Below are 10,000 nucleotides of genomic sequence, written 5' to 3'. Positions count from 1 at the left end.
AGCCTATGGTTGTCAACTTATTTCGTACGGCCATACCAGCCTGGCAACGCCCGATCTCGTCTGATCTCGGAAGCTAAGCAGGGTCGGGCCTGGTTAGTACTTGGATGGGAGACCGCCTGGGAATCCCAGGTGCTGTATGCTCTTTTGCTCATTCACTTAGAAACTGACATCTTGCAATATGCACAAGTAGTCCTTCATGAAAGGGGCTGGAAGCTGTTTTCATTTTGACACGAGAGATAGAGAGAGAGACTACCTTGCATTGTCAATTGCTAAATCTGTATATGGATAAGTAGCCTATGGTTGTCAACTTATTTCGTACGGCCATACCAGCCTGGCAACGCCCGATCTCGTCTGATCTCGGAAGCTAAGCGAGTCGGGCCTGGTTAGTACTTGGATGGGAGACCGCCTGGGAATACCAGGTGCTGGATGCTCTTTTGCTCATTCACTTAGAAACTGACATCTTGCAATATGCACAAGTAGTCCTTCATGAAAGGGGCTGGAAGCTGTTTTCATTTTGACACGAGAGATAGAGAGAGAGAGACTACCTTGCATTGTCAATTGCTAAATCTGTATATGGATAAGTAGCCTATGGTTGTCAACTTATTTCGTAAGGCCATACCAGCCTGGCAACGCCCGATCTCGTCTGATCTCGGAAGCTAAGCAGGGTCGGGCCTGGTTAGTACTTGGATGGGAGACCGCCTGGGAATACCAGGTGCTGTATGCTCTTTTGCTCATTCACTTAGAAACTGACATCTTGCAATATGCACAAGTAGTCCTTCATGAAAGGGGCTGGAAACTGTTTTCATTTTGACACGAGAGAGAGAGAGAGAGAGAGAGAGAGACCACCTTGCATTGTCAATTGCTAAATCTGTATATGGATAAGTAGCCTATGGTTGTCAACTTATTTCGTACGGCCATACCAGCCTGGCAACGCCCGATCTCGTCTGATCTCGGAAGCTAAGCAGGGTCGGGCCTGGTTAGTACTTGGATGGGAGACCGCCTGGGAATCCCGGGTGCTGTATGCTCTTTTGCTCATTCACTTAGAAACTGACATCTTGCAATATGCACAAGTAGTCCTTCATGAAAGGGGCTGGAAGCTGTTTTCATTTTGACACGAGAGATAGAGAGAGAGAGACTACCTTGCATTGTCAATTGCTAAATCTGTATATGGATAAGTAGCCTATGGTTGTCAACTTATTTCGTACGGCCATACCAGCCTGGCAACGCCCGATCTCGTCTGATCTCGGAAGCTAAGCGAGTCGGGCCTGGTTAGTACTTGGATGGGAGACCGCCTGGGAATACCAGGTGCTGGATGCTCTTTTGCTCATTCACTTAGAAACTGACATCTTGCAATATGCACAAGTAGTCCTTCATGAAAGGGGCTGGAAGCTGTTTTCATTTTGACACGAGAGATAGAGAGAGAGAGACTACCTTGCATTGTCAATTGCTAAATCTGTATATGGATAAGTAGCCTATGGTTGTCAACTTATTTCGTAAGGCCATACCAGCCTGGCAACGCCCGATCTCGTCTGATCTCGGAAGCTAAGCAGGGTCGGGCCTGGTTAGTACTTGGATGGGAGACCGCCTGGGAATACCAGGTGCTGTATGCTCTTTTGCTCATTCACTTAGAAACTGACATCTTGCAATATGCACAAGTAGTCCTTCATGAAAGGGGCTGGAAACTGTTTTCATTTTGACACGAGAGAGAGAGAGAGAGAGAGAGACCACCTTGCATTGTCAATTGCTAAATCTGTATATGGATAAGTAGCCTATGGTTGTCAACTTATTTCGTACGGCCATACCAGCCTGGCAACGCCCGATCTCGTCTGATCTCGGAAGCTAAGCAGGGTCGGGCCTGGTTAGTACTTGGATGGGAGACCGCCTGGGAATACCAGGTGCTGTATGCTCATTCACTTAGAAACTGAAATCTTGCAATATGCACAAGTAGTCCTTCATGAAAGGGGCTGGAAGCTGTTTTCATTTTGACACGAGAGAGAGAGAGAGAGAGAGAGAGAGACTACCTTGCATTGTCAATTGCTAAATCTGTATATGGATAAGTAGCCTATGGTTGTCAACTTATTTCGTACGGCCATACCAGCCTGGCAACGCCCGATCTCGTCTGATCTCGGAAGCTAAGCAGGGTCGGGCCTGGTTAGTACTTGGATGGGAGACCGCCTGGGAATACCAGGTGCTGTATGCTCTTTTGCTCATTCACTTAGAAACTGAAATCTTGCAATATGCACAAGTAGTCCTTCATGAAAGGGGCTGGAAGCTGTTTTCATTTTGACACGAGAGAGAGAGAGAGAGAGACCACCTTGCATTGTCAATTGCTAAATCTGTATATGGATAAGTAGCCTATGGTTGTCAACTTATTTCGTACGGCCATACCAGCCTGGCAACGCCCGATCTCGTCTGATCTCGGAAGCTAAGCAGGGTCGGGCCTGGTTAGTACTTGGATGGGAGACCGCCTGGGAATACCAGGTGCTGTATGCTCATTCACTTAGAAACTGAAATCTTGCAATATGCACAAGTAGTCCTTCATGAAAGGGGCTGGAAGCTGTTTTCATTTTGACACGAGAGGGAGAGAGAGAGACCACCTTGCATTGTCAATTGCTAAATCTGTATATGGATAAGTAGCCTATGGTTGTCAACTTATTTCGTACGGCCATACCAGCCTGGCAACGCCCGATCTCGTCTGATCTCGGAAGCTAAGCAGGGTTGGGCCTGGTTAGTACTTGGATGGGAGACCGCCTGGGAATACCAGGTGCTGTATGCTCTTTTGCTCATTCACTTAGAAACTGAAATCTTGCAATATGCACAAGTAGTCCTTCATGAAAGGGGCTGGAAGCTGTTTTCATTTTGACACGAGAGAGAGAGAGAGAGAGAGAGAGAGAGAGAGACTACCTTGCATTGTCAATTGCTAAATCTGTATATGGATAAGTAGCCTATGGTTGTCAACTTATTTCGTACGGCCATACCAGCCTGGCAACGCCCGATCTCGTCTGATCTCGGAAGCTAAGCAGGGTCGGGCCTGGTTAGTACTTGGATGGGAGACCGCCTGGGAATACCAGGTGCTGTATGCTCTTTTGCTCATTCACTTAGAAACTGACATCTTGCAATATGCACAAGTAGTCCTTCATGAAAGGGGCTGGAAGCTGTTTTCATTTTGACACGAGAGAGAGAGAGAGAGAGAGACTACCTTGCATTGTCAATTGCTAAATCTGTATATGGATAAGTAGCCTATGGTTGTCAACTTATTTCGTACGGCCATACCAGCCTGGCAACGCCCGATCTCGTCTGATCTCGGAAGCTAAGCAGGGTCGGGCCTGGTTAGTACTTGGATGGGAGACCGCCTGGGAATACCAGGTGCTGTATGCTCTTTTGCTCATTCACTTAGAAACTGAAATCTTGCAATATGCACAAGTAGTCCTTCATGAAAGGGGCTGGAAGCTGTTTTCATTTTGACACGAGAGAGAGAGAGAGAGAGACCACCTTGCATTGTCAATTGCTAAATCTGTATATGGATAAGTAGCCTATGGTTGTCAACTTATTTCGTACGGCCATACCAGCCTGGCAACGCCCGATCTCGTCTGATCTCGGAAGCTAAGCAGGGTCGGGCCTGGTTAGTACTTGGATGGGAGACCGCCTGGGAATACCAGGTGCTGTATGCTCTTTTGCTCATTCACTTAGAAACTGACATCTTGCAATATGCACAAGTAGTCCTTCATGAAAGGGGCTGGAAGCTGTTTTCATTTTGACACGAGAGAGAGAGAGAGAGAGAGACTACCTTGCATTGTCAATTGCTAAATCTGTATATAGATAAGTAGCCTATGGTTGTCAACTTATTTCGTACGGCCATACCAGCCTGGCAACGCCCGATCTCGTCTGATCTCGGAAGCTAAGCAGGGTCGGGCCTGGTTAGTACTTGGATGGGAGACCGCCTGGGAATACCAGGTGCTGTATGCTCTTTTGCTCATTCACTTAGAAACTGACATCTTGCAATATGCACAAGTAGTCCTTCATGAAAGGGGCTGGAAGCTGTTTTCATTTTGACACGAGAGAGAGAGAGAGAGAGAGAGAGAGACTACCTTGCATTGTCAATTGCTAAATCTGTATATGGATAAGTAGCCTATGGTTGTCAACTTATTTCGTACGGCCATACCAGCCTGGCAACGCCCGATCACGTCTGATCTCGGAAGCTAAGCAGGGTCGGGCCTGGTTAGTACTTGGATGGGAGACCGCCTGGGAATACCAGGTGCTGTATGCTCTTTTGCTCATTCACTTAGAAACTGAAATCTTGCAATATGCACAAGTAGTCCTTCATGAAAGGGGCTGGAAGCTGTTTTCATTTTGACACGAGAGAGAGAGAGAGAGAGACCACCTTGCATTGTCAATTGCTAAATCTGTATATGGATAAGTAGCCTATGGTTGTCAACTTATTTCGTACGGCCATACCAGCCTGGCAACGCCCGATCTCGTCTGATCTCGGAAGCTAAGCAGGGTCGGGCCTGGTTAGTACTTGGATGGGAGACCGCCTGGGAATACCAGGTGCTGTATGCTCTTTTGCTCATTCACTTAGAAACTGAAATCTTGCAATATGCACAAGTAGTCCTTCATGAAAGGGGCTGGAAGCTGTTTTCATTTTGACACGAGAGAGAGAGAGAGAGAGACCACCTTGCATTGTCAATTGCTAAATCTGTATATGGATAAGTAGCCTATGGTTGTCAACTTATTTCGTACGGCCATACCAGCCTGGCAACGCCCGATCTCGTCTGATCTCGGAAGCTAAGCAGGGTCGGGCCTGGTTAGTACTTGGATGGGAGACCGCCTGGGAATACCAGGTGCTGTATGCTCTTTTGCTCATTCACTTAGAAACTGACATCTTGCAATATGCACAAGTAGTCCTTCATGAAAGGGGCTGGAAGCTGTTTTCATTTTGACACGAGAGAGAGAGAGAGAGACTACCTTGCATTGTCAATTGCTAAATCTGTATATAGATAAGTAGCCTATGGTTGTCAACTTATTTCGTACGGCCATACCAGCCTGGCAACGCCCGATCTCGTCTGATCTCGGAAGCTAAGCAGGGTCGGGCCTGGTTAGTACTTGGATGGGAGACCGCCTGGGAATACCAGGTGCTGTATGCTCTTTTGCTCATTCACTTAGAAACTGACATCTTGCAATATGCACAAGTAGTCCTTCATGAAAGGGGCTGGAAGCTGTTTTCATTTTGACACGAGAGAGAGAGAGAGAGAGAGAGAGAGACCACCTTGCATTGTCAATTGCTAAATCTGTATATGGATAAGTAGCCTATGGTTGTCAACTTATTTCGTACGGCCATACCAGCCTGGCAACGCCCGATCACGTCTGATCTCGGAAGCTAAGCAGGGTCGGGCCTGGTTAGTACTTGGATGGGAGACCGCCTGGGAATACCAGGTGCTGTATGCTCTTTTGCTCATTCACTTAGAAACTGACATCTTGCAATATGCACAAGTAGTCCTTCATGAAAGGGGCTGGAAGCTGTTTTCATTTTGACACGAGAGAGAGAGAGAGAGACCACCTTGCATTGTCAATTGCTAAATCTGTATATGGATAAGTAGCCTATGGTTGTCAACTTATTTCGTACGGCCATACCAGCCTGGCAACGCCCGATCACGTCTGATCTCGGAAGCTAAGCAGGGTCGGGCCTGGTTAGTACTTGGATGGGAGACCGCCTGGGAATACCAGGTGCTGTATGCTCTTTTGCTCATTCACTTAGAAACTGACATCTTGCAATATGCACAAGTAGTCCTTCATGAAAGGGGCTGGAAGCTGTTTTCATTTTGACACGAGAGAGAGAGAGAGAGAGAGAGAGAGAGAGACTACCTTGCATTGTCAATTGCTAAATCTGTATATGGATAAGTAGCCTATGGTTGTCAACTTATTTTGTACGGCCATACCAGCCTGGCAACGCCCGATCTCGTCTGATCTCGGAAGCTAAGCAGGGTCGGGCCTGGTTAGTACTTGGATGGGAGACCGCCTGGGAATACCAGGTGCTGTATGCTCTTTTGCTCATTCACTTAGAAACTGACATCTTGCAATATGCACAAGTAGTCCTTCATGAAAGGGGCTGGAAGCTGTTTTCATTTTGACACGAGAGAGAGAGAGAGAGAGAGAGAGAGACCACCTTGCATTGTCAATTGCTAAATCTGTATATGGATAAGTAGCCTATGGTTGTCAACTTATTTCGTACGGCCATACCAGCCTGGCAACGCCCGATCTCGTCTGATCTCGGAAGCTAAGCAGGGTCGGGCCTGGTTAGTACTTGGATGGGAGACCGCCTGGGAATACCAGGTGCTGTATGCTCTTTTGCTCATTCACTTAGAAACTGAAATCTTGCAATATGCACAAGTAGTCCTTCATGAAAGGGGCTGGAAGCTGTTTTCATTTTGACACGAGAGAGAGAGAGAGAGAGTGAGAGAGAGAGAGAGAGAGAGACTACCTTGCATTGTCAATTGCTAAATCTGTATATGGATAAGTAGCCTATGGTTGTCAACTTATTTCGTACGGCCATACCAGCCTGGCAACGCCCGATCTCGTCTGATCTCGGAAGCTAAGCAGGGTCGGGCCTGGTTAGTACTTGGATGGGAGACCGCCTGGGAATACCAGGTGCTGTATGCTCTTTTGCTCATTCACTTAGAAACTGACATCTTGCAATATGCACAAGTAGTCCTTCATGAAAGGGGCTGGAAGCTGTTTTCATTTTGACACGAGAGAGAGAGAGAGAGACCACCTTGCATTGTCAATTGCTAAATCTGTATATGGATAAGTAGCCTATGGTTGTCAACTTATTTCGTACGGCCATACCAGCCTGGCAACGCCCGATCTCGTCTGATCTCGGAAGCTAAGCAGGGTCGGGCCTGGTTAGTACTTGGATGGGAGACCGCCTGGGAATACCAGGTGCTGTATGCTCTTTTGCTCATTCACTTAGAAACTGACATCTTGCAATATGCACAAGTAGTCCTTCATGAAAGGGGCTGGAAGCTGTTTTCATTTTGACACGAGAGAGAGAGAGAGAGAGAGAGAGAGACTACCTTGCATTGTCAATTGCTAAATCTGTATATGGATAAGTAGCCTATGGTTGTCAACTTATTTCGTACGGCCATACCAGCCTGGCAACACCCGATCTCGTCTGATCTCGGAAGCTAAGCAGGGTCGGGCCTGGTTAGTACTTGGATGGGAGACCGCCTGGGAATACCAGGTGCTGTATGCTCTTTTGCTCATTCACTTAGAAACTGACATCTTGCAATATGCACAAGTAGTCCTTCATGAAAGGGGCTGGAAGCTGTTTTCATTTTGACACGAGAGAGAGAGAGAGAGAGAGAGAGAGACTACCTTGCATTGTCAATTGCTAAATCTGTATATGGATAAGTAGCCTATGGTTGTCAACTTATTTCGTACGGCCATACCAGCCTGGCAACGCCCGATCTCGTCTGATCTCGGAAGCTAAGCAGGGTCGGGCCTGGTTAGTACTTGGATGGGAGACCGCCTGGGAATACCAGGTGCTGTATGCTCTTTTGCTCATTCACTTAGAAACTGAAATCTTGCAATATGCACAAGTAGTCCTTCATGAAAGGGGCTGGAAGCTGTTTTCATTTTGACACGAGAGAGAGAGAGAGAGACCACCTTGCATTGTCAATTGCTAAATCTGTATATGGATAAGTAGCCTATGGTTGTCAACTTATTTCGTACGGCCATACCAGCCTGGCAACGCCCGATCTCGTCTGATCTCGGAAGCTAAGCAGGGTCGGGCCTGGTTAGTACTTGGATGGGAGACCGCCTGGGAATACCAGGTGCTGTATGCTCTTTTGCTCATTCACTTAGAAACTGACATCTTGCAATATGCACAAGTAGTCCTTCATGAAAGGGGCTGGAAGCTGTTTTCATTTTGACACGAGAGAGAGAGAGAGAGAGAGAGAGAGACTACCTTGCATTGTCAATTGCTAAATCTGTATATGGATAAGTAGCCTATGGTTGTCAACTTATTTCGTACGGCCATACCAGCCTGGCAACGCCCGATCACGTCTGATCTCGGAAGCTAAGCAGGGTCGGGCCTGGTTAGTACTTGGATGGGAGACCGCCTGGGAATACCAGGTGCTGTATGCTCTTTTGCTCATTCACTTAGAAACTGACATCTTGCAATATGCACAAGTAGTCCTTCATGAAAGGGGCTGGAAGCTGTTTTCATTTTGACACGAGAGAGAGAGAGAGAGAGAGAGAGAGACCACCTTGCATTGTCAATTGCTAAATCTGTATATGGATAAGTAGCCTATGGTTGTCAACTTATTTCGTACGGCCATACCAGCCTGGCAACGCCCGATCTCGTCTGATCTCGGAAGCTAAGCAGGGTCGGGCCTGGTTAGTACTTGGATGGGAGACCGCCTGGGAATACCAGGTGCTGTATGCTCTTTTGCTCATTCACTTAGAAACTGACATCTTGCAATATGCACAAGTAGTCCTTCATGAAAGGGGCTGGAAGCTGTTTTCATTTTGACACGAGAGAGAGAGAGAGAGAGAGAGAGACCACCTTGCATTGTCAATTGCTAAATCTGTATATGGATAAGTAGCCTATGGTTGTCAACTTATTTCGTACGGCCATACCAGCCTGGCAACGCCCGATCACGTCTGATCTCGGAAGCTAAGCAGGGTCGGGCCTGGTTAGTACTTGGATGGGAGACCGCCTGGGAATACCAGGTGCTGTATGCTCTTTTGCTCATTCACTTAGAAACTGACATCTTGCAATATGCACAAGTAGTCCTTCATGAAAGGGGCTGGAAGCTGTTTTCATTTTGACACGAGAGAGAGAGAGAGAGACCACCTTGCATTGTCAATTGCTAAATCTGTATATGGATAAGTAGCCTATGGTTGTCAACTTATTTCGTACGGCCATACCAGCCTGGCAACGCCCGATCACGTCTGATCTCGGAAGCTAAGCAGGGTCGGGCCTGGTTAGTACTTGGATGGGAGACCGCCTGGGAATACCAGGTGCTGTATGCTCTTTTGCTCATTCACTTAGAAACTGACATCTTGCAATATGCACAAGTAGTCCTTCATGAAAGGGGCTGGAAGCTGTTTTCATTTTGACACGAGAGAGAGAGAGAGAGAGAGAGAGAGAGAGACTACCTTGCATTGTCAATTGCTAAATCTGTATATGGATAAGTAGCCTATGGTTGTCAACTTATTTCGTACGGCCATACCAGCCTGGCAACGCCCGATCTCGTCTGATCTCGGAAGCTAAGCAGGGTCGGGCCAGGTTAGTACTTGGATGGGAGACCGCCTGGGAATACCAGGTGCTGTATGCTCTTTTGCTCATTCACTTAAAAACTGAAATCTTGCAATATGCACAAGTAGTCCTTCATGAAAGGGGCTGGAAGCTGTTTTCATTTTGACACGAGAGAGAGAGAGAGAGAGAGACCACCTTGCATTGTCAATTGCTAAATCTGTATATGGATAAGTAGCCTATGGTTGTCAACTTATTTCGTACGGCCATACCAGCCTGGCAACGCCCGATCTCGTCTGATCTCGGAAGCTAAGCAGGGTCGGGCCTGGTTAGTACTTGGATGGGAGACCGCCTGGGAATACCAGGTGCTGTATGCTCTTTTGCTCATTCACTTAGAAACTGAAATCTTGCAATATGCACAAGTAGTCCTTCATGAAAGGGGCTGGAAGCTGTTTTCATTTTGACACGAGAGAGAGAGAGAGAGAGAGAGAGAGAGAGAGAGACTACCTTGCATTGTCAATTGCTAAATCTGTATATGGATAAGTAGCCTATGGTTGTCAACTTATTTCGTACGGCCATACCAGCCTGGCAACGCCCGATCTCGTCTGATCTCGGAAGCTAAGCAGGGTCGGGCCTGGTTAGTACTTGGATGGGAGACCGCCTGGGAATACCAGGTGCTGTATGCTCTTTTGCTCATTCACTTAGAAACTGACATCTTGCAATATGCACAAGTAGTCCTTCATG

The 10,000-nt window shown here is 47.2% G+C and overlaps 30 non-coding genes and 4 pseudogenes across 30 annotated transcripts; all 34 read left to right on the top strand.

Annotated features, from left to right (window-relative positions):
• Nucleotides 1-22: 22 nt before the first annotated feature.
• On the top strand, nucleotides 23-141 carry LOC146289499 (5S ribosomal RNA). The gene has a single exon (XR_014757010.1). It is a non-coding gene; the product is annotated as a 5S ribosomal RNA (ribosomal RNA).
• A 172-nt stretch (nucleotides 142-313) lies between these two features.
• LOC146289498 (5S ribosomal RNA) lies at nucleotides 314-431 on the top strand (annotated as a pseudogene).
• Nucleotides 432-605: 174 nt separating this feature from the next.
• Nucleotides 606-724, top strand: LOC146289497 (5S ribosomal RNA; annotated as a pseudogene).
• Nucleotides 725-906: 182 nt separating this feature from the next.
• LOC146289496 (5S ribosomal RNA) lies at nucleotides 907-1,025 on the top strand. The gene has a single exon (XR_014757291.1). It is a non-coding gene; the product is annotated as a 5S ribosomal RNA (ribosomal RNA).
• Nucleotides 1,026-1,199: 174 nt separating this feature from the next.
• Nucleotides 1,200-1,317, top strand: LOC146289495 (5S ribosomal RNA; annotated as a pseudogene).
• A 174-nt stretch (nucleotides 1,318-1,491) lies between these two features.
• Nucleotides 1,492-1,610, top strand: LOC146289494 (5S ribosomal RNA; annotated as a pseudogene).
• A 178-nt stretch (nucleotides 1,611-1,788) lies between these two features.
• LOC146289493 (5S ribosomal RNA) lies at nucleotides 1,789-1,907 on the top strand. Its single transcript, XR_014758332.1, has one exon. It is a non-coding gene; the product is annotated as a 5S ribosomal RNA (ribosomal RNA).
• A 174-nt stretch (nucleotides 1,908-2,081) lies between these two features.
• LOC146289492 (5S ribosomal RNA) lies at nucleotides 2,082-2,200 on the top strand. Its single transcript, XR_014758330.1, has one exon. It is a non-coding gene; the product is annotated as a 5S ribosomal RNA (ribosomal RNA).
• A 174-nt stretch (nucleotides 2,201-2,374) lies between these two features.
• Nucleotides 2,375-2,493, top strand: LOC146289491 (5S ribosomal RNA). Its single transcript, XR_014758329.1, has one exon. It is a non-coding gene; the product is annotated as a 5S ribosomal RNA (ribosomal RNA).
• Nucleotides 2,494-2,657: 164 nt separating this feature from the next.
• LOC146289490 (5S ribosomal RNA) lies at nucleotides 2,658-2,776 on the top strand. The gene has a single exon (XR_014756633.1). It is a non-coding gene; the product is annotated as a 5S ribosomal RNA (ribosomal RNA).
• Nucleotides 2,777-2,964: 188 nt separating this feature from the next.
• LOC146289489 (5S ribosomal RNA) lies at nucleotides 2,965-3,083 on the top strand. Its single transcript, XR_014758328.1, has one exon. It is a non-coding gene; the product is annotated as a 5S ribosomal RNA (ribosomal RNA).
• Nucleotides 3,084-3,259: 176 nt separating this feature from the next.
• On the top strand, nucleotides 3,260-3,378 carry LOC146289488 (5S ribosomal RNA). The gene has a single exon (XR_014758327.1). It is a non-coding gene; the product is annotated as a 5S ribosomal RNA (ribosomal RNA).
• A 174-nt stretch (nucleotides 3,379-3,552) lies between these two features.
• LOC146289487 (5S ribosomal RNA) lies at nucleotides 3,553-3,671 on the top strand. The gene has a single exon (XR_014758326.1). It is a non-coding gene; the product is annotated as a 5S ribosomal RNA (ribosomal RNA).
• A 176-nt stretch (nucleotides 3,672-3,847) lies between these two features.
• Nucleotides 3,848-3,966, top strand: LOC146289486 (5S ribosomal RNA). Its single transcript, XR_014758325.1, has one exon. It is a non-coding gene; the product is annotated as a 5S ribosomal RNA (ribosomal RNA).
• A 182-nt stretch (nucleotides 3,967-4,148) lies between these two features.
• LOC146289485 (5S ribosomal RNA) lies at nucleotides 4,149-4,267 on the top strand. The gene has a single exon (XR_014756765.1). It is a non-coding gene; the product is annotated as a 5S ribosomal RNA (ribosomal RNA).
• A 174-nt stretch (nucleotides 4,268-4,441) lies between these two features.
• Nucleotides 4,442-4,560, top strand: LOC146289484 (5S ribosomal RNA). The gene has a single exon (XR_014758324.1). It is a non-coding gene; the product is annotated as a 5S ribosomal RNA (ribosomal RNA).
• A 174-nt stretch (nucleotides 4,561-4,734) lies between these two features.
• On the top strand, nucleotides 4,735-4,853 carry LOC146289483 (5S ribosomal RNA). Its single transcript, XR_014758322.1, has one exon. It is a non-coding gene; the product is annotated as a 5S ribosomal RNA (ribosomal RNA).
• Nucleotides 4,854-5,025: 172 nt separating this feature from the next.
• LOC146289482 (5S ribosomal RNA) lies at nucleotides 5,026-5,144 on the top strand. Its single transcript, XR_014758321.1, has one exon. It is a non-coding gene; the product is annotated as a 5S ribosomal RNA (ribosomal RNA).
• Nucleotides 5,145-5,326: 182 nt separating this feature from the next.
• On the top strand, nucleotides 5,327-5,445 carry LOC146289481 (5S ribosomal RNA). The gene has a single exon (XR_014756764.1). It is a non-coding gene; the product is annotated as a 5S ribosomal RNA (ribosomal RNA).
• Nucleotides 5,446-5,617: 172 nt separating this feature from the next.
• LOC146289480 (5S ribosomal RNA) lies at nucleotides 5,618-5,736 on the top strand. The gene has a single exon (XR_014756763.1). It is a non-coding gene; the product is annotated as a 5S ribosomal RNA (ribosomal RNA).
• Nucleotides 5,737-5,922: 186 nt separating this feature from the next.
• Nucleotides 5,923-6,041, top strand: LOC146289479 (5S ribosomal RNA). The gene has a single exon (XR_014757104.1). It is a non-coding gene; the product is annotated as a 5S ribosomal RNA (ribosomal RNA).
• Nucleotides 6,042-6,223: 182 nt separating this feature from the next.
• On the top strand, nucleotides 6,224-6,342 carry LOC146289478 (5S ribosomal RNA). The gene has a single exon (XR_014758320.1). It is a non-coding gene; the product is annotated as a 5S ribosomal RNA (ribosomal RNA).
• Nucleotides 6,343-6,538: 196 nt separating this feature from the next.
• LOC146289477 (5S ribosomal RNA) lies at nucleotides 6,539-6,657 on the top strand. Its single transcript, XR_014758318.1, has one exon. It is a non-coding gene; the product is annotated as a 5S ribosomal RNA (ribosomal RNA).
• A 172-nt stretch (nucleotides 6,658-6,829) lies between these two features.
• LOC146289476 (5S ribosomal RNA) lies at nucleotides 6,830-6,948 on the top strand. The gene has a single exon (XR_014758317.1). It is a non-coding gene; the product is annotated as a 5S ribosomal RNA (ribosomal RNA).
• A 182-nt stretch (nucleotides 6,949-7,130) lies between these two features.
• On the top strand, nucleotides 7,131-7,249 carry LOC146289475 (5S ribosomal RNA). The gene has a single exon (XR_014755642.1). It is a non-coding gene; the product is annotated as a 5S ribosomal RNA (ribosomal RNA).
• A 182-nt stretch (nucleotides 7,250-7,431) lies between these two features.
• LOC146289474 (5S ribosomal RNA) lies at nucleotides 7,432-7,550 on the top strand. Its single transcript, XR_014758316.1, has one exon. It is a non-coding gene; the product is annotated as a 5S ribosomal RNA (ribosomal RNA).
• Nucleotides 7,551-7,722: 172 nt separating this feature from the next.
• LOC146289473 (5S ribosomal RNA) lies at nucleotides 7,723-7,841 on the top strand. Its single transcript, XR_014758315.1, has one exon. It is a non-coding gene; the product is annotated as a 5S ribosomal RNA (ribosomal RNA).
• A 182-nt stretch (nucleotides 7,842-8,023) lies between these two features.
• Nucleotides 8,024-8,142, top strand: LOC146289472 (5S ribosomal RNA). Its single transcript, XR_014756762.1, has one exon. It is a non-coding gene; the product is annotated as a 5S ribosomal RNA (ribosomal RNA).
• A 182-nt stretch (nucleotides 8,143-8,324) lies between these two features.
• Nucleotides 8,325-8,443, top strand: LOC146289471 (5S ribosomal RNA). Its single transcript, XR_014758314.1, has one exon. It is a non-coding gene; the product is annotated as a 5S ribosomal RNA (ribosomal RNA).
• Nucleotides 8,444-8,623: 180 nt separating this feature from the next.
• LOC146289470 (5S ribosomal RNA) lies at nucleotides 8,624-8,742 on the top strand. Its single transcript, XR_014756761.1, has one exon. It is a non-coding gene; the product is annotated as a 5S ribosomal RNA (ribosomal RNA).
• Nucleotides 8,743-8,914: 172 nt separating this feature from the next.
• LOC146289469 (5S ribosomal RNA) lies at nucleotides 8,915-9,033 on the top strand. Its single transcript, XR_014756760.1, has one exon. It is a non-coding gene; the product is annotated as a 5S ribosomal RNA (ribosomal RNA).
• Nucleotides 9,034-9,219: 186 nt separating this feature from the next.
• Nucleotides 9,220-9,338, top strand: LOC146289468 (5S ribosomal RNA). The gene has a single exon (XR_014757068.1). It is a non-coding gene; the product is annotated as a 5S ribosomal RNA (ribosomal RNA).
• A 176-nt stretch (nucleotides 9,339-9,514) lies between these two features.
• LOC146289467 (5S ribosomal RNA) lies at nucleotides 9,515-9,633 on the top strand. The gene has a single exon (XR_014758313.1). It is a non-coding gene; the product is annotated as a 5S ribosomal RNA (ribosomal RNA).
• A 190-nt stretch (nucleotides 9,634-9,823) lies between these two features.
• On the top strand, nucleotides 9,824-9,942 carry LOC146289466 (5S ribosomal RNA). The gene has a single exon (XR_014758311.1). It is a non-coding gene; the product is annotated as a 5S ribosomal RNA (ribosomal RNA).
• The last annotated feature ends 58 nt before the right edge of the window (nucleotides 9,943-10,000 follow it).

The sequence above is a fragment of the Hypomesus nipponensis genome, chromosome 5 (assembly GCF_054491055.1).
Source record: "Hypomesus nipponensis isolate SF chromosome 5, ASM5449105v1, whole genome shotgun sequence".
NCBI classification, from domain to species: domain Eukaryota; kingdom Metazoa; phylum Chordata; class Actinopteri; order Osmeriformes; family Osmeridae; genus Hypomesus; species Hypomesus nipponensis.
Note: the sequence above shows the minus strand (reverse complement) of the source record. Positions and strands in the feature narration are given on the sequence as shown.